Source organism: Ictidomys tridecemlineatus, chromosome Y (genome assembly GCF_052094955.1).
Source record: "Ictidomys tridecemlineatus isolate mIctTri1 chromosome Y, mIctTri1.hap1, whole genome shotgun sequence".
NCBI lineage: Eukaryota > Metazoa > Chordata > Mammalia > Rodentia > Sciuridae > Ictidomys > Ictidomys tridecemlineatus.
Genome location: NC_135494.1, coordinates 17,627,453 through 17,653,972, shown reverse-complemented (window position 1 = coordinate 17,653,972; position 26,520 = coordinate 17,627,453). Strand labels below are relative to the sequence as shown.

The 26,520-nt window shown below is 48.0% G+C and overlaps 1 pseudogene across 1 annotated transcript in view; it reads right to left on the bottom strand.

Moving 5' to 3' along the window:
• Positions 1–5,368: 5,368 nt before the first annotated feature.
• Positions 5,369–26,520, bottom strand: part of LOC144372069 (small ribosomal subunit protein uS5m-like) — a 34,412-nt pseudogene continuing 13,260 nt past the window's right edge. The window contains exons 7-18 of the transcript XR_013432117.1: positions 25,178–25,254; positions 22,856–22,922; positions 22,552–22,609; positions 22,209–22,273; positions 20,333–20,469; positions 19,012–19,342; positions 16,799–16,956; positions 16,621–16,708; positions 15,730–15,866; positions 13,730–13,917; positions 13,140–13,323; positions 5,369–5,568 (exon numbers count right to left, since the gene is read on the bottom strand). The product of XR_013432117.1 is annotated as a small ribosomal subunit protein uS5m-like (transcript). The remainder of the gene's footprint in view (positions 5,569–13,139; positions 13,324–13,729; positions 13,918–15,729; positions 15,867–16,620; positions 16,709–16,798; positions 16,957–19,011; positions 19,343–20,332; positions 20,470–22,208; positions 22,274–22,551; positions 22,610–22,855; positions 22,923–25,177; positions 25,255–26,520) is intronic.

Sequence of the window (26,520 nt, the reverse complement as noted above, 5' to 3'; positions counted from 1 at the left end):
GAAAGACCACCTGGCCTCGCTGAGTCCACCTGGGAATGAGCTCAGTGCACACCATTGAGCTGTGGTGCCCAGTGTGTGGGGACTGCTCCTCGGACCTCTGTGGATCAGCTGGAGTCAGGATGGTTTCTCTGCCTGAGAGGGGAGTTCACTCCCCTTGCAAGGCTGTGGCAGGCACCTCCAGGACTCGTCCCATTTGGGACTGACATTCCACTATGAGTGTGGTCCTCTATCTCATTAGGTATCACAAACCTTTGGGTCCCTGCGAGGTACATGGCAGCCCCAAGACCCAGGCATGAGGGGGCTACACACTTGGGCTTGGTGGTCTGGTGCTTACCTTGGGAACAAGAGATCCAGCACCTGCTGGGTGGGGATGGAATCCCAACAGATTAACCCCATGTTGCTGCTGAAATGTAGGTTCCTCCCACAAATGACAGGCAGGAGCTCATTCCTCAGCTGGTTCTCCCTGTAAGGTTCAAGGCTCTGTACCCTGAAGGGCTCCTCCGTGTTCTCATCATTTTCACCCTGGGTTGGGACCAAGAATGTTGGTTTAAAATGGAAATGGTGACAAACAGAAAAATGACTTGTGCCAATACACTAGAGTCAAAGCACAATGGGACAGTTCCCATCAGTACAACACACACACACACACACACACACACACACACACACACACACACAGTCAGAATAGGAGTCCTGGGCCATTCATCAGGGATCAGACTAGAGGGCCTGCTGGGCTCACCTGCCCTGTGATACTCACTGTTACTCTTGAGCTCCTCTGCGACAATTGCCAGAGGCTCTGGCGTCTAAGATGAAGCCTCACCCAGTGCATCCACAAAAGGGCTAGTTGGCCCCCCTGAGATTCCTGGGAGCCTGAGGCTCGGCATTGTTTGCAACCACAGGAGAACATCCTTCTCACTCTAGTTTCTCCAACCAAATGAGCTCGGGTGGCTTAGTCAGTTAAGTGGGTGCCTGGATACCAGGGTTCCATGTTCTGTTTGATCCATTGTCAAGGCAATGATGTCATTTCCTGTGCCCATACCTGAGCCTCTTTTCTCATAAGACCACTTTCAAAAGCCCTATGAGCTGCTGATTTCTCCTCCATGCCTAAACATCTCAGGTGCGCAGGTGTTCACCAACAACTACCCAAACATCCCCACCAGCATCTGCCCTGCTTGGTGCCACTAGAGTTCCAGCTTGGAGCCTTCAAAAATGCATTCACAACCAGTCCTTCCCTCTCAGCAGGTTTTGGACCCTGGTCCCATCATTGTGCAACTCATGGTGTGCCCAGTCTTTTCTGGAAAGTAGGGTAGCATCTAATCTCTAGGGTTTATTGTGTCTATTGGCCCATAACACCCTCTATTCTCCTGAAACCAGAGATGGGACTCACAGGTGGCTAAAGCACAAATGTAGAGATGGGACAATCACAAGAAGGGGAGAGACAAAGAATGCACCCCAACTCATTCAGGCCTGTGTCCCACACAGGGACGTGGCCAATGTCCGTCCCATCGTGGCTGCAGTTCCCTCTCTACACCATGGCAAGTTGGAGGGGACTGAGATGCAGAGGCTGCTCCCCTCTGCCATACAACTTCCCAAGGCTTCTCCTAAGATTTCAAAAGGGCCAAGTGTGTCTAGTGTTGGGGTCTCACAGAGACTCCGAGGTACCACAGCATCCTGCTTCCCAGAACCGGTTCACCCCTCACCTCAAGGGGGCTCAGCCTCTGGATTCATGGGAATTGAAGTGGGTACAGGTGATGGGATATCACCTCCAAGACTGAGTTATGCCAAGTCCATGACCCCTGTCTGCATCCCTGTCTCCAGCACCACTCCCCTCTCTCTCTTTCCTCCCCAGAGCAAACAAATCCATTTAGCAAGTGTGTCCTGTGATAAAGACATGACAGTCACCCATCCTCTCATTGCAAAAACACTGAGGCTCAGCCAACATGGATCCTACCAGAAACACAGGCATAAACTCAGAGTCCGATCCTCCCAGCCGAGCCTCAGTGGAGCCTGGACTCCCAGCCTCCTGAGTCAAGGAAACAGAGGTGCCTAGCCGAGCCACCTTGGATGCAGCCGCACACAAACTGAACTCATCAATGCCCCTTGCTCTCAGTTGTGAGTAAGAGGGGAGGTGGTGTTTCACAACCCTGGACATCAAGTGCAGTCTCCAGGCTTTGGGGTGTGCCCTGGCCTCTCTCTATCTGCCCAGGCCCTCCAACTCACACTGGCCTTTTACCCAACCTCCTCCTAGGGACAAACTCAATCCTGCCTCTCAATTTCTGCTGCCTTCCCCAGCACACTGCTCCGCAAAATGAGCAGGGCTGGCTCTCTGTTATCATGCTGGTGTCAGCAGCAATGCCATCCCACTGACATCATTCTGAGTCCCAACCTAGGCACTCCAGCTGTCCTTGCCACATGTGGCCCGGTTTGGGCTCTGGCTCTTGCTCTTTTCTTTCATGTGCATGTGTTTTGAGATTTTGAGTTTCTCCCACTGCAGAACTGCAGCTGTGGCAGGGTAGAGCTCATGAAGGTGACATTCTGAGCCACATCCAATCCCATCAGGACTGTTAACTGGGGTGATGCTGGAACACAGTGATGAATGAACACATGGGAGGTGGTTGGACCCACCTTGCCTCTGAGTGGTTTCCTTTCAGGACAGGAATGTAGGGATGGGAGCCCCTGGCGTGGGATGCTTCGCACAAGGCGTGACCACGGGCTCTTTCCTGGCAAAAATGGCTCCACTCAGCATGGAGAGCACTGTCATTCCTGGTGGCTAACAACAGCCCTGGACCCCAGAAAGGAACCCACACTCAAGATTAATGTCTCAGTGTGCGTGTCCTCGAGGAAATGAGGTCTCCTGATCCCAGGTGCAAAGGGGTAAGTCCTCTAACTCCAGGGGCCATGAAGGGACATCTGAGTTTCCCTTGTCCTTCTTTCCCTCTCTGCACCTATGGTGTCCTCACACTAACCACAGTTAGAACCCTGGCCTCATTCCCCAGTTGGGATCATTAGGCTCCATAAAGGACAGTCTCTAAGATGCTCAGTAAACCACCACCCTCTGCACAAGCCATAACCCTATTCACCCAAGAGGCAAGAGGATTTCTATTCAGGAAAACCAGGAAAGGGAGAGCCTTTCTCAAGGACACAAGGACATTAGTGAGTGAGGGAGTGATTAATGGATGGAGAACTATTTCCACCACCAACTTCCAGGAGCATATATGGCCCTTTGGGCACAGGTATGGACACTTTTTTTCCAATCAACTTTTTCAGAGAAGTGAGGCTGCCTTCTAGATGGCACCTCCACACTAAGGGGGTCTCCTACTTCTTCCACATGTACATATTGCAACGGGTCTCCCACTGTGCATCTGAGAACACTCTGTGGGCATCTGTAGCCTTTCAAGACCCCAGAAACCATGCGGGCACCCCAGCACCAGCAGAGCATTTGTGCACATCACAACAATCACCCCGGGTGAGAACTCTCCATTCCACTCTGTACTAGGCCCTGCCATCTGTACTGATCAGTCCAACCCCTCTTTTTCCTGTTTCTTGATTATACTACCATGGTTCCCACACATGGATGCCAGGGTGCTTGTGGCCCCCCCAACCATTTGAGTTCCAGGAACAGTGGAATGTGTTTGGGAACTTCTGGATGATGGGAAGTCCCACCCTCCAGGGTTTCATCTTCAATGTAATGAGTGCAGAGGGAGCCAGGAGGGCTCTGTCAGGTAGAGAGGTGGGAGCTGATGGAGCCTCAACTAAGTGCCCAGGACTCTGGGTTCAGAGCAGGTGTTATGTGGAATTGTTGAGGGACGTGAAGAAAACCCAGCTCACTGTACGCAGAGACAGCAGATGCCCTCACGTGGTCAGGCTGCTGTGCTAATCAGAGCCCCAAGATGTTCCACAGGTGTGGAGGTGGGGAACTCACGTGCCAGCCCAGGCTGTTCCTGAGCACCTCTACCTGGATTCGAAAAACGTGACTCTGCATCAGAGTCCTCACATCAATGTATCCCGGCCCCCCACCCCAAAAGTTCTCTCAGAGACACTGAGGTTCCACTGCTCTGGACTTGCCCTTTTCTCTGGGATTCTGGGGGCCCATTAATTAGAAGGTCACAACAATTCTCAGCACACAGGCTGAGCCTACTGAGATCCCAGGAGTATTCAGGCATTGCTTCTATTTATAGTCCATCATGTCCCACGACACTGTGGACACGTATTGCACTCACCTAAAGAAACCACCAGGCCCAGGGCCTTCGTGCCACTGGCCTGCAGACACCTGGAGGAACAGGCAACCTATAGGCTGCGTGGAACCAAAGACCCTAGATCCTGGGATCTGAGCTGGACACACAGCTCATGTGCACACAGTCACCACTGTCACTGAGAGTGCAATTGAAACACCCGCAGAGTTAGCAGTGGACCTGATCTGCCCACGAGTGGGGGTGAACTGCATCCCTTGAAAATGATCGTGTCCAGAGAAAGGCAAATTTTGTAGGATTTCACTTATCTCAGATTCTCAATTATCAGGTTCATAAAAAGATAAAGTACAATGTTTTTTTCCTGGGCCTCAAGGGCACTAGAATTCCGCATTGATGGCAAGAGTATGTCCACGTGAGTTCTGGAGATGCATGGTGGTGACGCCTATACACCAACATGAACATGCTTAATGCCACTCAACTGTGTCCTCCAAAATGGTTTAATTACAAAACGGATGTTTGGTGTCAATTACCACAATGTAAACCCTTGGGAGACTGCTGATTGACTTATCTTAGCATAAGTCAATGAATAAAGGTCCTCAGGTGTCAAGCTACAAAATGTGGGATGAGCATGGATGAGGATGGGCGGGAATATCCTCCCCCTCTAACACAATTAGGGAAGGATGTGCTGCCCTCAAGTGGCTGGGGGGCCTGGGATCCTGCCACAGATGGGGATTCCAAACCTCACATCCCCTGACCCAGGCCAGAAGACCAGGTAGAGTCCAAGGACCCTGGGGCGGCCCAATGGCAATAAAGGTCAAAAGGAACTGGGATCTACCTGGACCCTCAATCCCCTACTCTGAGCAGGGCTGCACGACGAGGCCAGAGGCCATCCACAGCAATCTGCCTTTACAGGAAAACAGATACTCCAGGCTGCCTCTGGCTCACTGAATCAAGGTGGTGTTTTCATAAAGCAAGACCACTTCCTCACATTTGACCAGCAGCTCATGCGCTGACAGCACAATGGCTGGCTTGACTCAGGCCCTGAGAAATGAAATAGAAAATTCATAGCAAACCCATCTTTAGCTCTTCCACATCATCAGGGTGTGTGATTCATTTCCATCAACAAAGATGTCTGAAATGATGTCTAAACATGCTGGGGACTCACCTCCGTGTGGAACTTTTCAGGAAAAAGGGGATCAAATCTCATGAAGCAACTCTTCTCTCCTCTAGCCCATGGGCAATGCAAGGAACCTGCATGTTACCAGAGGCTCACTCTCTCTTCTCATGTCTTCTGGAAAGGATTCAGGAATGCTTCCTTCAAGGTGAAGCAGAAGCCTGCATTCCCAGCTGCACAGAAGTGTTTGAGGGCAGTGTCTCCCTTAAAACCCAAGAAGAAAAACAGGTCATTAAACAGGCACATGGATTAGAGTACATGATCAATGATCCCTCCTCCCTGAAGCCTTCCACATGCCTACCTTCCACATTCACAGAGAAATGCTTGGCCATTCTCAAGACCAGGAGACCATGATGCTCATCACCAGGAAGTCAATAGGAACATGAACAGAGCAGCATGGATTGCAGAAGGTGGCACACCAAGGATCTGCAGCACAGCTGCTGGAACACCAGAGCTTGACTTCAGTATTGACTTTCTGCCACCTGCCAAGTACGATGTTAATGTCAAGCACAACATGCAGATATGCAAGTAGTGGGTGACACGGTGCATCCATTCACAGAAGTGGGCAACATCTTCATTGGAACAAGGAAGTATCTTATCCTTACTCATCAAAATCATCACAAAGAATAAAATGGATGCAAGACTTCTCATTTCACTATCATGTAGCTGTTGGAATTCCCTATTAAATAATACCTCCTCCAAAATATAAAATATCTCAGACATGTGTCAACTATTCGATGGATGACATTTTAAAAACTAGGCCTTTACTTCATATTTATGTATGCTATAGCCCTGCCTAAGGCTCTTTGAGAAAGGAGCACATAGAATTGGATCTTTGCAAATCTCACATTTGCCGATAAATATTACCGACAATGTCAGGCATGGCGAAGTGAAAAGTGGGACTTTGGATACTCAAAGAATGCTATGTTGTGAGATTGGTGTCTCTGACTCATAGACAGCATGTGGTTTCTATGAAAGCTGGTGAGGGAGCAGGAGTAACGAAGCTCATGGAACAGATGACCTCAGGGAATACTGACAGATAGGCCAAACTGGAGAACATGTTCCAGCTAACATTGGTATTTGGGCTCCTGAGCCCAGTCCTGTTTGAAAAAAAGTTGCAGACAGGCAGTGTTCATGTACAAAATGTCTACCATGTAAAAGTGGGTAATTGAAATGTCATCTAGGTACACATCTGATAGAATGGTCTGCCAACCTATGAATTTTATTCTAACAAATAAAAAGAAAAACACAGACATGAGACATAAAGATAAAACCTTGTCTTCACCAGGATGCCTAAAAATAAGTTTTATTTGCCTCATGCAAATAGCTTTCAATAGAACTTCTGACTTCTGAATGAACCCATTCAATTTTATAATGCACAGATCATAAGGTTTTCTTTACAGAATATTCTCTTCTTCTTCTTCTTCTTAAAGCCTCACATAGAAAATGTCTCACAGGACATAGGAGGGGAATGACCCAAAGGATGAGAGAATGGCTGGAACCGTTCTCAAATGTGCCCATGTAGCCTAAAGTTTGAAGGCACCTAATTGTACTCTAAAACAATGATGAACCTATTTGATCCATTAATTAATAAATAGCACTGCTTTACCACTTGAACCAAATCACAGAAAAATGGAAACAGATGATCGAATTCCTCTTCTCCCATCACTTCCTGGCCCAGACTCTCCCCAGAGGTGACTCTGGTCAATTGTCTATTAGGGAGTCACCCGTGGTCCCCTATCTCTCAGAAAAGAAAATCACCTCAGCTACTGTCCCTAAAGCCAAGTGATGGCTGCGGTTTCCACACTGTGTGGATCTGGAGAGATGCACAGTGCCGCTGGACCAGCCTATGTTCAGGGCTGTGTCTGTGTCCCACAGCTGAATCATGTGGTCCAGGGTCTTCTTTCCACCCACAGGTCCTAAGAACTTGCAGTCAGCACGTGCCTCCTTATTCACTGTGGCCACAGACTTCCTGCCAATGGCCATTGCATTGTACATGTCTTATGATTTAACACGGCATTGAAATGAACTTCCTTCTGGGAGCCTCTCAGGGCACGTCCCAAGACCTGAATTTCTGTGTTGTAGGGAGCATAGCATTCGTGCATTTTTTAAGTTTCATGGATAATGTTAAATGTGCCTCCAAAGTGTATGAAAAAAGCTTATCTTCCTATCCCCTCCCAGCACATATTATCAACATCCTTAATTTTGGTAAAAAATAAATAAATAAAACACATCATTTGAGCCTGTGTTCATCTTCTTGCCAGCTGTGTTCCAGTGACCTCCTCCCATGCATAGTGCTCATCTGTGTTTCTCCTCGTGCCTCCTGTTATACTGGGTTGCCATTTCCTCCCAATCAGTCCCTCTGTTTTGACAATGTTTGGGGCATATTTCGTTGGAGAGTAGTTTCTAACGTGGATGGTCAATTGAACCATCTTGACAGCTTTGGGTTTTGAGGATTGAAGCCAACCCTCCCCATTTCCAGGCCACAGCCTCTTCTCCTAGATTTCTACCAGTATTCCAGTAAATATTTCATTTAATTTGGTTGGTCTCTGTGTCTGGGTTCAAGACTTAGGTCCTGCACTTGCTAGCAGGGACATTGTGCTTTCTGGTTTGTTGTGTTGGCTTCTTGGGGACACTGTGAGGATCAGGTAGGCAAGGCAGGCAGAGTGGCTGGCCTAGAGCATGGCCCAGAGGGAGCGTTTGATCAACATTATTTGTAAAATGACAGCTGTCAATTATCACAACCAACATGAAAGGCCATCCTAATAATCATCATTATTAAAATATTGGTCACAATAAAGTTTTCTACTTCTATGGTACAACTGTATTATACTCTCCATGAGTGAGGTTACAGGCCATGTGTCATTGTGTGCCTGCTTCTGTCACTTAGCCTGGAGGCCCCTGGCATAGTTTGTGCTTCAGGACTGGAAGCTCTTTTACCATACAGTTTTCAAGTGGCCATTGGTCGCCTGATGGTTCTCCTTAGGGTCATCTGAGCCTGGCGTGCATCTGGCTCCTGCAACCAACATCCTGTTTTGCTAGAAACTCCATCGAAAGAGGCTTGGAACTCCTGCTCTCTTGTTCATCTCTGAAGTTCTGCCATTTCTTCTCAGATGGCTCCATCTCCAAACCCCCTCCACTGCTCCAGGGCTTTGAAGCGGTTTCTTTGGAAGCTTCTGCACAGGGTTAAGGACAAGCCATTCCTCACATGCTCCTTCAACAGGAGGAAGAGAGGGGCCAGAGGGGCCATAGGGAGCAACCTCCTGCTCTGTTCCAGGCAGCCACTTCCAGGCTGGGGCTGCAGCCTGGGGCTCTCAGGAAGGCTCTGGCTAAGGGGGAAGCCCTACCCAAGCCTGGATCACAGCCTCCCATGCCCCAGGGCAGCTGGTGAGCACTGGTGGAGGGTGGAGGGGAAGGCTTGCACCCCAGGAGTCGGGTCTGGACAGCATTCAGGTGGGAAGAGACCACTGGTCACCAAGGGGATCTGAAGCAGGGGGTGACCCAGGGCAGCCATGAGATCTCCTCTAAAGACCACTGTGGTCCCAGCAGTACAAAGGGACTGAGTGACATTATTACTCTTCCCTGTTTTAAGGACAGAGGTATAGAAGGGATTCCTGAGAGTCACAGAAAACGTGGCTCACAGGTTTCATTTTGCCATCTAGGAGTGACTTTGGCCGCACTGGTGGCAATTCCCTGGACCTTTGATGAGCCCCCTGGCATCCTCCCAGTGAGTCCTCCCAGGTCCAGTCTCAGGGGCAGACAGCTGCTCTGACTGATCTCCCTGGACCTGAGGATCACATGGGGTTTTGAAATTCTTTTTGTTGCCCCACTGGGCATTGAACCCAGGGCCTTGCACATGCTAGGCAAGTGCTCTACCGCGGAGCTCACCCAGCCCTGAGGGTGACAGGTTTGGAGAGCATTTGCTACCTGAGTCTTGGTGAGGTGAATCCTCATAGCCCTGAAGTCAGCATGTTTCTCTACCAGCTGCGTTTGCAGGGTTAAGATCTTAGCTTGAGTTTTGATTTCCCTTATTTCTTCACTTCTCTCTCTCTTTTGGTACCAGGGGTTGAACCAAGGGGTGTTTTACCACTGAGTCACATCTCCAGCCCTTTTTAAAATACTTCATTACAGAGTCTCACTGAGTTGCTCAGAGCCTCACTAAATGGCTAAGGTTGGCTTCAAACATGCCATCCTCCAGCCTCAGCCTCCAGAGTTGCTGAAATTACAGGCATGCACCACTGCCCCCAAGCTCTGCACTATTCTTAATCAGAGAACCTGTTGGGCTATGTTTACTAGGTATGAATTGAGTTGCCCTCCAGAGAAGAGAAAAAGTAACAAAGCACTGCTGTGTGGGCAAATACGGGATGACCCCAGAACAGGGTCAGCTTTCTCTCCAAGGAAACCCCACTGCCAAAAAGGAGCCCCTTGGCCAACGCAGTGGTGCACTCCTGGAATCCCTGCACCTCAGGAGGCTGAGGCAGGAGGATCAAAAAGTTCAAAATCAGCCTTAGCAATGGAAGGCACTAAGCAAATCAGTGAGACCCTGACTCTAAATCAAATTCAAAATTGGGCTGGGGATGGGGTTCAGTGGTCAAGCATCCATGAGATCAATCACCAGTCCCACCGCCCACCCCCCCACCCCCCATGAAATGAAAGAGCCTCTGCTAAGGACTTCCATGCTGGCTGAGGCAGCTGCCTGCAGTGGGTGTTCTGCAGAATGCAGTCAATCTCCCCAGGCCTGGGCTGTGGGAAGGGGTTGGCCCGGAGACCAGGGTTTAGCCCCCAGCTAATGATCACTTGGTATTGTGGTTTGGATGTCAAATGTCCCCATTGCCCATGTGCTAAAGGCTTGGTCACCAGCCTGTGGCCCTTGGGACATAATGGAAACTTTAGTAGGTGGGGCCTCCTGGAAGGAATGAGATCATTAGGGGTGTGACCTTGAGGGGGATATTGGGACCCAGCCCAGTCCTACCCACCCTCTTCCCAGTTACCCAGAGATGAGCAGCCTCCTCTGTCATGTGCTCCAGCTGCCAGGATGTCCTACTGTGCTGCCACAGGCCCAAAGCAACAGGGCTAAGGTGCCATGGACTGAGACCTATGCAGCCATGAGCCAAAAGAAACCCTGTTTCCTTTTAAGGGGATTCTCTCAGATGCTTTGTCACAGCAACAGAAAGCTGACAGCACCCTTGGTCTGTGCCCCTGCTTTATAAAGGCGGATGCTGAGGGCCCACAGGAAGCTGAGCAGCCTCAGGTCACATGGTCCTGTAAAAACAACTATTATCCATTCATTCACTGACTACATGGCAGGAGCTGGACTCCAGATCTCAGTGTTTGAAAAAGTTGTGTTTCCTTCCTGCCCCTTAGTCCCTCGCTCTCTCTTTTTGTATGAATCCAAGAAGGACCTTCAGGAGATTGCAATGCCACCCAGTCATCGTAGCCAACTTTGTACTTGAACGTGAAGTTCATGGGATGTTTCTACTTCACATTGTGTTAGTCACTAGTCATCAGAGAGCTCTGTGCTTTCACCTACAGAGTGCCACCCCACTTCCCTGCTGCAAGGGCTCTTCCTGCCAGGTCACCTGCTGGATGGAGGGCACTGCCCAGTGCCCTAGATCTCTCCTGAATGTCCTGTGACCAACCCACTGCAGGCCAGGCAGACATCCACAGGAAAAAAAAAAGGCGAGAGGGTCTGGCGCCCCCTGCAGAAAGCACCCCTGTCCAGGTACTGTTATATAGATGCCTACAGAACATTCCTCAAACCTGCAGAAGCTTGGACTGCATCCAAATGCAACCACAGGCTGAGCACAGTGCCACCCACCTGTGCTAGAGTGACTCAGGAGGCTGAGGCAGGAGGATTGTGGGTTTGAGGCCAGGTTTAACAACTTATTGAGGCACTGTCTTAAGATAAAGAATTAAAAGGGCTGAGGATGTAGCTCAGTGGCAGAGCCCCTGGTCCAATCCCCAGTACCAAGAGGAGGTGGAGATACCAGAGATGGGAACTTCTGAGTTGGGTCAATGGTAACTCCAAGTCCAATGAGACTGAATGCACAGGGGAAGCTTTAACCCGCAAAAGAAAAGGAGGCAGGGAGCTTCAGCTCCAGGTAAAGGACTAGGAATTGAACCCGGGTGCCTTACCACTGAGAACACCCCAATCCTTTTTATTCTTGTTTTGAGAAGGGGTCTTGCTACGTTGCTGAGGGTCTCACTAAATCACCAAGGTTGACCTCAAGTGATCCTCCTGCCTCAGCCTCCCGAGAATCTGGGATTACAGGCATGCACCACCATGCCCAGCAGGAAAGGAACTTTTATCAATGCAGCCACACGGGGAAGGCAAGGGGACCCACATCTTAGCCTGTCTTCAGGAAGTGACAATGACTTGGAGCTTTTATAGAAAGGGGAATGAGGGCAAGGGCTTGGGCTTTGCACAGCTGCCAAAGCAGGTGGTCCTGATCAGGTGAGGTCTGTCCATCTTCCCAGGATTGGCCAGGTGGTGCCTTGTCAGGAGAGCTGTGTCACCTGCTTTGGCTCTCAGATGCACATCAATCCGACCTTGTTCCTGGGACATGAAACAGACTGCATGGGGGCAGGGGTCTGGATTCTGAATTAAGAGCAACTTCCTTCTGCTGAAAATAGAGACGGGCTGCAACCCCATGCCCACCTCAGGAGCCAGAAAAGCTAAGATGGGTCCCGCCCTTCCTCAGGCCTGAACACAGGCCATCTGCCTAGGCATTTTCTGTGTTTTTCCCATTTTTGTTCTTCTTCAAGCCAAGGAAATTTACGGATGTAGATCACTTGGGTTTTGTTTCTATAAACTGTAACCACTTCTGTGGGTCAGAGGCTTCTTCCAAGCCTTCTGGCTGCTTCTCCCCAGTTTGATCAAAGTTCTTTATTTTTTCCTTTTTCTTTCTTTCTTTCTTTCTTTTTTTTTTTTTGCCTGTTCCTTGTGCTGGTGGGCACTGATGCAGCCAGCAGGGTCCAGTAACAAATCCAAGGTGACTCAGGCAAAGGGGATGGATGGGCCATATATTGAGGCAGAGATGCTGCCCTTCTAATTCTGCCTTTAGCCTTCCATTGGATGTCTGTGGGTAGAGGTGTAGGGCTGGAGTCCTCCTTACAAACTCCCCAAGACTCAAGTCAGCAAACACTGAAAGCCCTGTCGCCCTCAGGGACAGGGCCCCAGACAGTTCCTCGGTGCCTCCCAAAGGCTGCCAAGGGAGAAGTCACTTGGGGCCCGACTCCAGGAGGATCATCAAGGGGCAGGACAGGGGGACTTCAGGTAAAAAGCCGCAGCCAGCTCGCCCTAGGACCCCAGCCCTCACCAGCCCCACCGCGTTCCTGGACAGAAAGGTTTCCTCGAGCATCCTCACTGGGTGTCCCTGCAGCAGGGCTCCAAGTCTGCCCTGGAAAGGGATCTGTCAGGTGTGAGCGACCGATTTCCCTGATATATGCTGCTCAGCACCAGTATCCCCTTCTCTAGGCTCGGCAGAGTCCCCTGAACCTGCAATGTGCCCAGATGTGCCTGGCCTGCAGCCCTGGCTCTGAACCAGCCTCGTGGAACACTGGGTGCACATTGGAGGCCCATGAGGAGTGTCCTCCTCCCAGTGCGCACCTCCTACTCATCCCTTGGCACATCCCCAACCCTCTTTGCTCCCGGGACCCCTCAACTTTCTTTCCAAAGGCCTTGGAATCCCCAAAGGATTGATGCATGAGGGAAGGGACCTGCATCTGGGGGCAGAGACCTCGCTTTAGCATCATGTTGCCTACGTGGTACTTACACCCCTGAAGATCTCGCCCAGCATCTGAAGCATGATCGATTTAGCCACGCAGCAGGTAAGCACTGATAAGCTCAAAACATTGCATGGACAGGAAAGAGATTTCTTCTGCAATCAATTTCTACATCATAGTCTTCAGTAAAGGAAGAGACCACTTGGGGGCTTCTCTGTCCCCTGTTGGTTGTAGCTAATTTCAAAAAACAGTTTCAATGAAGGGCAGCAACCTGCACATTTCAAGCACACTCTGCTGAGTTCCAATACTATGCATCAGCTGTGAGGGCACCACAATCAATATAAACAACATGTCTATCACCCTAAAAGTTTCCTCCTGCCTCTCTGCAATCCCTTCACACCTCCACCATCCCCCCTCACATCTTCAGGTGACCCCTGATCTGCTTTTTGTTACTATATACTTTCTAGAAGTTTCAATAAACGGAATCATACAGCATGTTTTATTTTTTTTTTAAATCTGGCTTCTTTCAACATAATTATTTTGAGCATCACCAAGGTTAAGTGCCAATAGCTCACCCTTTCCTATTTTTGAGTGATCAACTGTCTCTTAAGGTGGGCCTGGGGAGTCTGCATCCACCCACCTGCTGATAGACATCTACACTGTTTCCAGTTCTTGTCTATAAACAAAGCTGCTATGAAAATGTGTATACTAGTCTTGGCAAAGGCAGGTTGTAATTGATGGATTTCTGGAGGCTCAGTAGGAAAGTTGAATATTGAAAACTCCAGGGAGGGAACCCAGTGGGCAGAGCTTGTTCTGCAGAGTGAAGTCCTGAGTTTAACCCCCAGCACCAAAAAAAAAAAAAAGAAAAGAAAAAAGAAAGAAAGAAAGAAACAGAAAAAAGAAAAACTCAGAACCACCGCCAGATCACAGGGGCCCTCCACCTTTGTGGGTTTCACCTGCAGGAGTTCAGTGTTCCCACTGAGACTGTCTCCAGGTTCCTCATGTTTCTGGACCTTTCTGACATAGGCCAGAGCATTCTGTTCCTAAAAAGGCTGCCCTCTAGAGAAACTGCTTTATCAGAGTCTGAACAACTGGGAATCACCAGAGCCTGTGTCACCTGGGGGAAGGCAGGCACCCAGCTCCAGCACCCTGAGTCCTGCTGTTCCACCTAAGAGGGCAACAGGGAGAAGCACTGGGGACATTCCCAGCCCAGGATGCAAGCTCAGGAGACAGGGACCCACTGGAGGGGCCACAGAAAGCTTGCCTCCCACTCCTGGACACTCCCCAAGGCCTATTTCCAGGAGTTCCCTTCCCCAGTGCTAGAGTTACAAGGCAGACTAAAAGGCAAAGGCCTGAGAGAGGAGCAAGCACAGACACTAGACTCCCACCAGGAGGGATGCTGGGACCCTCAGACCAGGAACCCCTCAAACAACCACGACTAACCTGCCAAGGGCTCTAAAGGAAAGAGGGAGAACAGGCAGGAGCAGAGGGGACAAGGCAGAAAGAGATGGAGACACAAAATGGTGGGACACAAATGAGGAAGAGCTTTGATGAGCTCATTAACATACTGGACTTCACTGAGGAAAGAATGTCTCAGCTTCCAAAACACGAAAGCAAAGCAAGATAGGGAGAGGGAGAGGGAGAAGAGGGAGAGGGAGAGGGAGAGGGAGATGAGGGAGACAGGGAGAGGGAGACAGGGAGAGGGAGATGGAGAGGGAGAGGAAAAGAGAGAGAGAGAAGGAGGGGGCAACAAGGGAGAGGGAGACAGGGAGAGGGAGAGGGAGAGGGAGATGAGGGAGACAGGGAGAGGGAGATGGAGAGGGAGATGGAGAGGGAGAGGGAAAGAGAGAGAGAGAAGGAGGGGGCAACAAGGGAGAGGGAGACAGGGAGAGGGAAAGGGAGACATGGAGAGGAGTGGGGGAGGAGAAGGGAGAGGTAGAGGGGGAGAGGGGGAGATGGAGAGGGAAAGGAGGAGAGGGAGAGGGAGAGGGAGAGAGGCTGAGGGGGAGGGAGACAGGGAGAGAAAGAACCAACATCTAAGAACTGTGGGAAGATAAGAGGTGTCATGTAGACAAGATGGGAATCCAAGGAAGAGAAGAGGAGAACTTCCCAAACTAGTACCAAATCAAAGTGGCTCAGAGAACTTCAAGCAGAAGGAACAACAAAACAACTCCACCCAGCCTCAGCCTCCAGGAATCCAAACTGTAGCACCAAGAGAAAGGCAAGCCAACACCAAAACAGAACCACCACCAAACACACACACCCTAAAGGGGCCAGAGGAAGAAGCCCGGCCTCTGGGAACAGAGACACAATATATCCAACTGCTCAGAAAGTATTCAAGGAAGAGCGTGGAGCAAAACACTTAGAAGTGTTGAGGTGAAAGCCCCCCAACCTACAGCCATGTCCTGAAAACTCAGCCTCAGAGTGAAGAGAAAGAGAGACTCTCAGACACACCACAGAGGGACTGTGTCACCAGGAAGCTGCCTGGCAAGAAATGATAAAAGAAGTCCTTTAAAGACAAGGACCATGATCCCGGCCAGAAAGAGATTTACATAAAAAAGAAAAACAACTTAAGTTTTCTTGGATAAGTTTGTTCAGAACAAAATTAACAAATGTCCTCGATGAGAACTGTATACGTACATGTGAGATGACAGTGTGACGCGGGGTGGCAGAAGCACCAGGAATGCTTTGTTGCTGTGAGGTACTGACACCAGTCTCGACCCGGCAGTGTCATCCAAAAGTGGACCTGGGTTAGTTATCAGTATACACTACAACCACTAAAAAAGGTTTTTAAAAAGAAGTATAACAGGTGTGCTGAGAAATGTGAGTAGATGGAATCAAAAGGCAGGAAAAGAAGAGACAGACAAAAACAGGCACAAAGAACCAGGGCAATTACACAGAACGGTACCAAGCACAGCAGATGCTATTTCAACTGGATCAATAATCACATTATACGTCAGGGGCCTAAACGTACCAATTATCAGAGATTATCAGAGGGGTTCAAAAAACAGGTTCCAACCCTTTGGTGTCTAGAAGTCCACTTAAAATATACAGTAGTACCCCCACCCAGGGATACATCCCGAGACTCCCAGTGGATGCCTAAGCTGCAGATGGCACTGAGCCCTATATACACTGTTTCCCCCTATATCTACATTCTTATGACTGTTATAAATTAGGCACAGGAGGAGATTGACAATGGTAACTAATAGTAAAATAGAATAATTTTAACATAATTCAATAAACTTCCCACCATCGTTCCCCTTAAGCTTTAAGTAAAATATGGGGTATGTGAGCGTCAGCACTGATACTGCAACAGTCCATCTGATAACCAAGATGGCTACCAAGAGTGAGTAACAGGCAGGGAGCGTATACAGTGTTGACACACTGGACAAAGGGACAATTCATACCTCAGGGGGACAGTGCGACACTTCATAGCATTACACACAATGAAATATAATTAAAACTTAGGAAATTTTTTTATTTCTGGAATTTTCCACTTAACAGTTTGGGACTGCAGTTGACCACAAGTACCTGAAACCTTGGCGAGCTGAATCGTGGGTACAAGGGGACCACCGTAGATTAAGAGTGAAGTGTTGAAGAGGGAAACACGGGGCCAACTCTAGTGAAGGAAAGCAGTAGTCACTGTATGAAGCTCAGACTATATTAACTATGTGCAAGGAAAACTGCCAATCATATAGAGGGACACCACCTGAATGATGATGGGACAGTTCTCCAAGATGTACCATTCTCAGGGAGCACGCACTGCACGGCAGAACATTAAAATACTTGAGAACTGCGAGGAGAGGTGGGTGATGCCATGACCAAAGCTGGAGATGGGACCAGCCTGCTGCCAGAAGTGGACAGACCCTGAAGGGGAACACCAGGAGGACAAAGTTAAGCTCAACAGAACACAGCACAGTGCGCTGACAGGATGTGCACAGGTGTTCAGAGGGCTTGCACTTAGTGTGGTCGAGGAACGGCTGCTTTAAACTTCCCAGGCTTCTCTTTGGGGCCGCCTGTTCCTTGTTCCCCTTCTCCTCTTTTCTTGCCTTCTCTTGGATTGAGGGTTTTTTGAGTTTGTTCTGTGGTGCGGGGGATGGAACCCATAGCTTCCCACATCGATGCAAGCAATCCACCACTGAGCTGGGTCCCAAGCCTTTTTTTTTCCCCCCAAGAAAACCATGTCTTTAAAAGCTTTAAAAACAAATAATGCTATTTTGCAAATATGACTTTGCTTAACGAGGGCCACCAACTTACAGCACTGTGATGTCAGGAACACAGAGTGTGCAGGGAAACTAACTAATGCTGCTACAGTTGGGAGATTGGCTGCTGTTGCTGACTGAAGTGTGGGTGATACACATTGGGACTTGTGACCCATCAGATCAGCGTAGTTAATGGTCACCCAACTCCCTGCACAGGCTTGGGTCTGATCACATATTCTGCCGGGATAGATATTTCAGCCTCTTTTGTATATAAAAGACACACACATACTCTCTCTCTCTCTCTCTCTCTCTCACTCACACACACACACACTCTCACACACTCTCTCTCTCTCTCTCTCTCTCTCTCACACACACACACACACACACACACACACACACATACATGTATGTCCTGTCATACAAACATGTAAAATTGTCTGCAAGGGCACACATTAAATAAACAAGTATTATGCGCCTCAGGCAACCCTATTTAGTATAAATACATACACATTTTTTTGCATTTTGTTTTTTTTGTACCAAATTTCTACATTATCTAGCAACTTGCAAAAGAAAAGTTTCTTTTTTTCTGATACAAAATGTCTCTAAAGACTCGTTATGTTTGGACTTTAATCAAAGGATATGTATAATCAACAAATCAAGAGCATTGTATGTTTGCCCAGCCCTTTCTGAGACAGGGTCCTGCTACGTTGCTGAGGCTGCACTTGAACCTGGGAAACTCCTGCACAGCCTCCTGAGCAGCTAGGATTACAGGTGTGTGCCACTGCACCAGCACACACCTGTATTTTTAAGATTGCACCTCATTCTCTTTGCTGGCTTAATAGCTACAGCTCTGTGTCACGCTAGTGACTCCTTTACAATAGGGTTTAAGTGCACATCTTTACCTTAACCAGTGCACCTTCAAATGACCCCTTGAGAGAATCAGGTGACAGCATATTTCCAGGACTCCTGCCTGGTCTCTGTGTTGTTATCATACATTGCACATCTACATGTGTAAAAAAAATGTTGGCATTAATTGTGCTTTAACTACTCTATTGTCTTAAAGGCAATAAACTGGGGGACTGTGACAAGGGCCTACCTGGGTAGGCAGAGGATTGGAAGAGGATGGGGGCAGAGAAAGTATTCAAAGAAACAGGAAATTATGATCTGCCCACGGAGGAGGAACATGGTGGGTCACACCCCTTACAGGGGCCTGTGTCCACAATACTAAAGCATCTTTACAACTCAATGATAAAAACACAAATAACTCAATTTTTCAAATGGGCAAAAAGAGGTGAAGAGACATTTCTCCAGACACCACACAAGAGGTGTCAAGCGTGTGACAAGAGGTTCCTGCTGCTGGCACTTGATGTGCAAGTTGGAACAATGAGGCACTTCCTGCCACCAGGGCAGCCTGGGCCCTGCTGGAGGTGGGTGCAGCTGTGAGGGACAGGGCAGGAGGTCACCTCCCAGGGATGGGTCAGCCCGAGCGGGCGTCGGGCACAGCCACCACAGCCCTTCATGTCCCTGTGCACATTACCCCTGGGTGGGTCTTTTCCTGTCTCCCTGCTCCATTTGCTTTTGCTGGTTTCATGGAGTATTTAAAGTAGTCTTGAACTGAGGTCAGTACATAATGTCCCTGCCACACTGCCTGGCACAGATCACGTGATCAATAAATCAAAACTAGAATTATTTATTTGTAAATAAAGAAGGTTGAAATTACCTCAAAAAAGAAAAAAGAGGTGACACAGCAAGATGTGACGGGGGAGTCCCAGGCGCCTAGGGCAGCAGGCACGGTGTTGCAGTGGGGGAGCCAGGTGGCAGGAAGGTCAGGTGGAGGCCCTCTTGAGACCTGACCAAATAGAGCGCTTCATTCCCTGTGCAGCCTTCACTTCTTCCCAGTCCAGCCTGATGTCGGGAACCTCCTCTTCTGGCTCAGGATCCTTCCTCAAGGCCCCCCGGGGGGAGGCGACCAGGATGGGCAGGGGGCCACATTCCTCCCGGAATTCCACCACATGGAGACCTTTCTTGTCGGCCAGCTGTTGGTGGGTTTCCTGGGCAAGACCAAAGTGAGAACAGCAGTTAGGTCTCCGAGGGTCCCTGTGGCTATAGGAGTGAGAGGCACCACCACAGGTGTGGGGTGGGGGTGAGAGTGCAGAACCCACCAGAGAGCTTGGGGGAAAGAGCAGTGCCAGCTGATTCTGGGTGGTTAAACCACAGTGGCTGTCACAGGGGGATGCCTCAGCCCACCTTCCCACCCCAAAGTGGGGTACGCCAGGCCTCGCCTTCCAAACTCCCTAAGCACGTGCCTGCTGGGCCAAGCACCAAGCCTGAACCTGGTGGAGCCCTGAGATCTAACAACCAAATCACAGGAGGTCCAGGGGGGAAGGACATCAAGGACCCCACGGGTGCTCAACCCTGGAAACACTATGGGACTTCTTCAACATAACAGCAGCAAGGGGGGAAGAGAGAGGGACAGACCAAGAGAGACTTAAAAGACATAGGAGAAACTTTAGAAGTGCTGACATCTTCTCAACTGGATTGAATCAAATCAACGGGATTGAATTAAAAACTGTGTAAAAAAAAATGTTTTTAAATCGGACGAATGGATAGATTTGAATGAACAGATTTGATACTTGATAATACTGAGTCATGATATTTAGGAATGGTAAGGGTACCAAGACATTTTTTTTTCCCCAGTGCTGGGGATCAAACCTGGGCCTTAAGTGTTCCTAGCAAGCGCTCTACCATAGAAGTAAACGGATCCTTTAGATCCTCTAAAGGATCAGAATCAGAAACCACTTCTCAGGTTTCTGATTCTGATCCTTTAGAAATACACTGAAATATTTACAAATGAAATAAAATGGGACCTGAGATTTGGTTCAAAACGACTCGGTGAGGTGATGTTGAGAAACAAGATTAGCTCTGGTTGGGCAGCAGAGCCCTGGGGTCACTGCAGCAGGTGGCCGTGGGAGCCCCTAGGAGACCCTCAGCACCTTGGTCTGCAGCACATCCAGACCTGCTCAAACCCCAGGGAAGGTTACCTGGCGGGAGAGCCCATGGAAGAGGCCCCGGGTGAGGTTGAGCATGTTGACAGACCCAGAGACCTTGGCATACATGTCCTTGATGCCAATGAGCCGGCAGATGGTAATGATGGGCCTGTGGCAGCGCAGGCCGTATCCTAGGAGACAGGAAATGGACTGAGCACCTGCCAGCATGCTGTCTTTCGTGTGGCTCTGGGTTTAGGGAATGACATTTTGGCTTCACCACCCCCAGATGGTGTGACTTCTAGGACGACATTTATTCAATGGTATGTACAAAAATTAAACAGAATATTTACCTTAAACGTAGTGGGGGGGGGAAACCAGGATATTACTTACATTAAAACTTAAGTGCCTGAAATCTCTTGGCCCTCTGCCCAGGCCAGCTCCCGTGTCCATGCCTGGTTACCATCAAGGGAGACGCCTGTCCTCACCCTCCTAGACCACTCAGCTGCCCTGGCAGCGACACCACTTCCCTCTCCTGGGAACACCTTCTGGCCTAAGTGGCAGCGTCTCCTGAATTGGTGGCTCCTGGAGTGTTTTCTCACCTCCCTGATGGCCTTCAGTGCTGGGGTGGTCTCCTCCCCTCTAGCCACGTGCCCTGCTCTTGGCCACCGGCAATCCCTCCTCCAGAAGAGCTTCAAAAACACAAGCCAGGGCTGGGGCTATAGAGCAGAGCGCTTGCCCGGCATGTGTGAGGCACTGGGTTTGATCCTCAGCAAATCAAGGCTCCGGGGCACAACCTCTCACTGGCCTTTGCTCTCTGAATTAAACAAAGACATCTGCAGGATCTTCCCCTCACAATATCATTATCTCACACACACACACACACACACACACACCGTGCCTGACCCCACTTACTGCACTGTCCTCGCATGGCCTGTGCACGAGGGCACACTGCACCTGGGGCACGCTCCAGCCTGGAACGTTCTCCCAGACCTGCCCCTCTGCTCCTCTTCCTTCAGGATCTCACTCACACTGCCCCTGCTCAGAGGCCACCTCTGGCCACCCTGATGAAGGTGGCCCTCCTCCTTCTCTTGACAGCACTGAGGAAGGCACAAGGCAGTAGCTCAGTTGCTTAGAGCCTCACTAAGTTGCTGAGGCTGGCCTGGAACTTGCAATCCTCCTATCTCAGCCTTCTGAGTGTCACTGGGATTACAGGTGTGCACCACTGCGCCCAGCTCCTGACCTGAACTCCTGAGATTTAAAAAACTACAGTCCAATGAAACAGGTTCTTACTACAGAACTGCAAGCAAAATGCAAATCCAAATGTTTAAGAATTCTGCACCAAGAGTGCACTGGGTGTGACTGTCCCCATAACCAACACTGCCTGTGGCCTGTCCACAAGACAAGAAAGGCCATTTCTTCTCACCCACTGCTTCAATGAATAGAGATCATAGAAGTTCAACAGTACTCAATGGTGAGGGGCTGGGGGAGCTCCGTGACAGCGCGTGCTTCACAGGTGTGGGGCTCTGGTTTAATCCCCAGCACCAAATAACAAGCCTACCACCAAGACACTTGTAGAGGAACAGCACGTGACTGTCAGGAAGGAACACGGAACAGCACGTGACTGTCAGGAAGGAACACCGTCCAGCTGGGTGAAGGCTCCAGGAGGAACCACGTGCCCACTCATCCAACCAGACCACCTCCACCTGCTCCACCCGCCTCAGCCACTCCAGGAACAGGCCTGGGCCTGTGCAGCCCGACCTTGGCTTCTTCCCCAGGAGCCTTGCCTTCCTCAGCCTAATTCAGGCCTTCCATCTGTCACTCTCAGGATGAGTTCAAGGAGAGGAGAACAACCCCAGGGGGGAGGGTGGGACTGTGGTCATAAAGCTTTCTCTGCTTTATGTTCAACAGAGAGTCAGAGCTTTCCAGTTACCTCTGGGCTGTTTCTTCATCTTGATGTGTGTGTCCTCTTATATCTCAACGAGATGTCATGGAATACTGGGGGGTAAAGCAGACACAGGAGGGTCAGGCATGTGGCTTTAATGTCTGCAAAAGCCACAGAGCACTGGGTGCTGCCCTAAGCAGCCAGCCCACAGGACACACAGACGCTGACCCCACTCATTCTCCTGCCACCCCCCGAGGCCAGGCTGTTTCCTCATTTTGCACATTTGTAAGAATGCAGTCAGAGCAACACAAAGACACCCATTGGGCATGTCACAGACACACCAGGACACAGTGGCATTCTGCAAATCTTACAAGAAAAGACCCACACTCACTTGTATGGTCTTCATACTGTTCTATGTAATGCAAATAGTGGATGGCTTTGTTCTTTGCCTGAAGAAAGGAAGGAACAAATTCTCCTAAATCTCTCGCTGGGTTTCAAAACTATTTTATAAAGTATTTTATTATAAAAAATTCCACCTATGCACCTTAAAAGATAAGGACTTAGCCACAATATCATTATCACACATACACTGACGATTCCTTCGTGATACGTGACTGTGTGCCTGCAGTGCCCCCATGTGAACACAGAGCTTTTCATCTTCTACTAAATGTTAACAAAGAAAAACATGCACGTACTTTCCTGAAAGCATCCACCCGCTCAGTGGCCTTCCCAATGGCAAAACCTTCAAAAGAAGCAGCAAAACTTATGAAAAGGAAAGCTACTCTGACCCAGCCTGTGCCTCTCCCCAGCTCCCAGTTTGGGCTCTACAGCATTTCACGCCCTTCTTTCAACTGCCCACAGAACACCTGCTCTGCACAACCAGCCATGAAGAAAGCCAGAGATGTGCTCATCTGTTCTGAGGCATTCTACAGACTTGACATTTAGATACATAACATTACCTTTTATAAATCTCTAATAAAATGAAATACACTCAATTTTTAAAATTAAGTATGCTCTATATTTATAAAAGGCAAATGTTTTGGGGCACTTGTGCAAAGAGATTAAAATGACAAGAAGGGATAGGGGAAAAATACATTGTTATAGAGTAAAACTATGATTTCAGTAGAATTTCAATTTTAATTAACCAGAAAAATAAACCTAATAGTTTCCAATTTGTAAATGCTTTACCCTAAGAAATGAGGTCTATCAAAAGTTGCAGAAATGCTTCCATTATTTGCTGCCACCATTTATTATTTAATTTGAAAAAAGTACTTTGTTTTAAAATTATCCACAGGAAAATAAAATAGGCAAGACATCTGAGGCCTGGGATGAAAAGGGCTTGAATTCCAGTTCCTAGTTTAAACAGAACAAAGTAAACCATGGAAGTCCTAGAAGGAAATATGAGTGGACTTACTTATAATCTTCAAAAGGAGACTTTCTAAGCAAAACACAAACCAGAAGTGACCTAGGACTGATAAATTTGCTATGTTAAGGTTTAAAACTTCTGTGGATTTTAAAGCTTCGATGTGGAAAAAAATTCAAAACTAAGTCAAAATATGATAAGACAAAAAAGGCTCATGTCCTTAACTTACAAGAAGCTAATCCCAATCAATAAAGACAAGAAAACCACCCAATTAAAAAAATAGGCAAAGCACCTGAACTCACAGATGTCCAAAGGGAAAGCGCAACGGCCAATGAACACGCAAAATGGCGTCGGCACTCTCCTAACTTAGAAAGTACAGGTGTAAACTGGGAGAGACGTTTCAGGGATCATACTGACAATCAGTAAAGTCTGATACTACTCAGGGCAAGGATGGGTGGTACAGAGGGACATAAACTGATGCAACCTTTGAGGAGGAGATCTGGCAATACTTGACATTTACACCCAGCGCGGCAGCAATTTCAAGACATTTCTCCTATTTCTATATTTCCAAAAATTCAACAAGCTCCATGTACAAAAAGGTCAATGTTATTGTTGTTGTTTGTAATAAATGATACAAATTTGGAAACAATAGGGATTGGGTCAAAAATCATGTCTATGCACACACTGGAACACTATGAAACCAATACCAGAAATCTGCTTATGCTAACAGAAGACCTCTGAGGGCAAAACCAAGTAAGAAGAGCAAGGTGCAAATTCATGGCTATAATAAGATCTCTGCTAAGCTTTTGATAAAAAGGTAAAGGGAGGTAACATGGACACAAAATTTCAGAAAAGATATTTTTGAAAAGAGACAACAGTAACTGCTAACCATGGTCTCTTACAGCAACGCACTATCATGTCTTTTGCTTTTGCTTTGAAATTTTCAAAAGGAAGCAACAAACAGTTTTTCAGTTCTATGTGAACACATTTCAAAAACAAGATGTTCAGTAGGGAAACTTTAAAAGTCTAAGGAAGAAAATTTAAATGATTGACAAACCTGCTAACCCAAGTGAACACTTATCAGTCAGTGTACAGTCTTCTAGTTTTTTTCCTTGCATATAAATGACTTTTAAAAAAAATCATGATTACATGACAAATTTTTAACCAAAATTACTTATTGTGTAAGTAATTTTTCACAATTCTTTAATAGCTATAGAATATTACTTTGGAGGCCTGTGGTTGTGGCTCAGAGGGAGAGCACTCGCCTGGCATGCGTGAGGCACTGGGTTTGATCCTTAGCACCACATAAAAAATAAAGATCTTGTGTCCACCTATAACTAAAAATAAATATTAAAAAAAAGAATATTATATTGGACAGCTATCCTGTAACCAGGCCTGATTGAACTTGTTCTAATTTTTCACTATTATGCACCATACAATAGTGTCTTAAGCCCTTTAAAATACCCAGTCCTCAGATGTAGGCCTTAAGAGCTTTTCTTTGTTTCTCTGAGAAGCTTCGTGGTTTACCACCAGGTTTGTGAGCCCAGACCTCTAGGCGGCTCTATTAGTAGAAAAAGTGAGACTGGCAGCAGGGCCCTGGCTTCCAGCCGGGCAGCCAGGCCTCTTTGTGTCCAGTGTCACCCCACTCACCTGCCCATTCCCCACAGCCACCAGGACACGGACTGATCTCTTCCTTCCCTCTTTGGCTGTCATATTAAAAACATTTCTGACCTAAAAGACAAAATGCTTCATCAATAGGACAGCTGAAGAAAACTCTGAGGTAGAGGACGAGGACCTGCTGGCTCAGCCACACAAGGCTTGGTGCAGGACCCAGCACCTCCTCCAGTCTGTACGCACAAAAGCAAACTTCCCAAACAAACCCTCCCTCTGAAGCATTTCGGGAACACAATGGAAATAAGACTTTCTCTTCCTATTTCATTGGGTTATTAGGAGAGTTAACTAAGATAATCTTTAAAGGAATTTACAACTACACAACTCAATATACCCCATCTTAATAAATGTACACAGGAAAGAAAACACTATGGATTAAACTTTGAAATAGTTTAACACTGATTATAAGACAAATTCCAGTATCAAAGGTACTAAAATATCTTAAAAATGATGAAATGCAACGTAAGGAAAAAACTTCGCAGGACTGGACTGCTATGTTAAGGATCAGGCTTAAACAAGAATACAGAATTTGGAAACACCTATTCATTATAAACTTCAGGAAAATCTCCCATTTTTTCAGCCTATTTTAAAGGCCAGGAATTATGAAACTATTAACTAAACTGCTTAAATGACAGTTGTCCCCTTTCCTTCCTAGGAAGAAGTTTAAGGAAAAGGGAGGCTGAGGCCACACTTTTGAATGATCTTATAGGAAACAACCTACATATGAAAGACTCTTTCAGTGGGATTAACTTTCAAAAGCTATGAACTGGGGTGTGTGTAGGGGCACATGCCTGTAATCCATGTGACTCAGGAGACTGAAGCAGGAAGAAGGCAAAGTCAAGGCCAGCCTGGGCAACTTAGTGAGACCCTTCTCAAAATAAAAAGTAAAAAGGGCTGGGGATGTGGTTTGGTGGCAGAGTGTTTGCCTAGCAATGCACAAAGCCCTGGGTTCAATCTCTAGAATTGGGGTGTGGGGAATAACACACAATGGGATACCAACATAAAACACTTGTAAACATATTTTAAAAATTCCATAATATAACTGATATTGAAGAAATAATATACATATTCAGAGAGGCTTTGTCACAAATTTGATATATAAATTATTCCACAATTTGGGGAGGTACTGGGAATTGAACTCAGGGCACTTGACCACTGAGCCACATCCCCATCCCTTTTTTGTATTTTATTTAGAGACAGGGTCTCACTGAGTTGCTTAGGGCCTTGCTTTTGCTGAGGCTGTGGAACTCACCATCCTCCCTCCTTAGCCTCCCAAACTACTGGGATTTCAGCTGTGCACCACCGCGCCCGGCTCTGTTCCACATT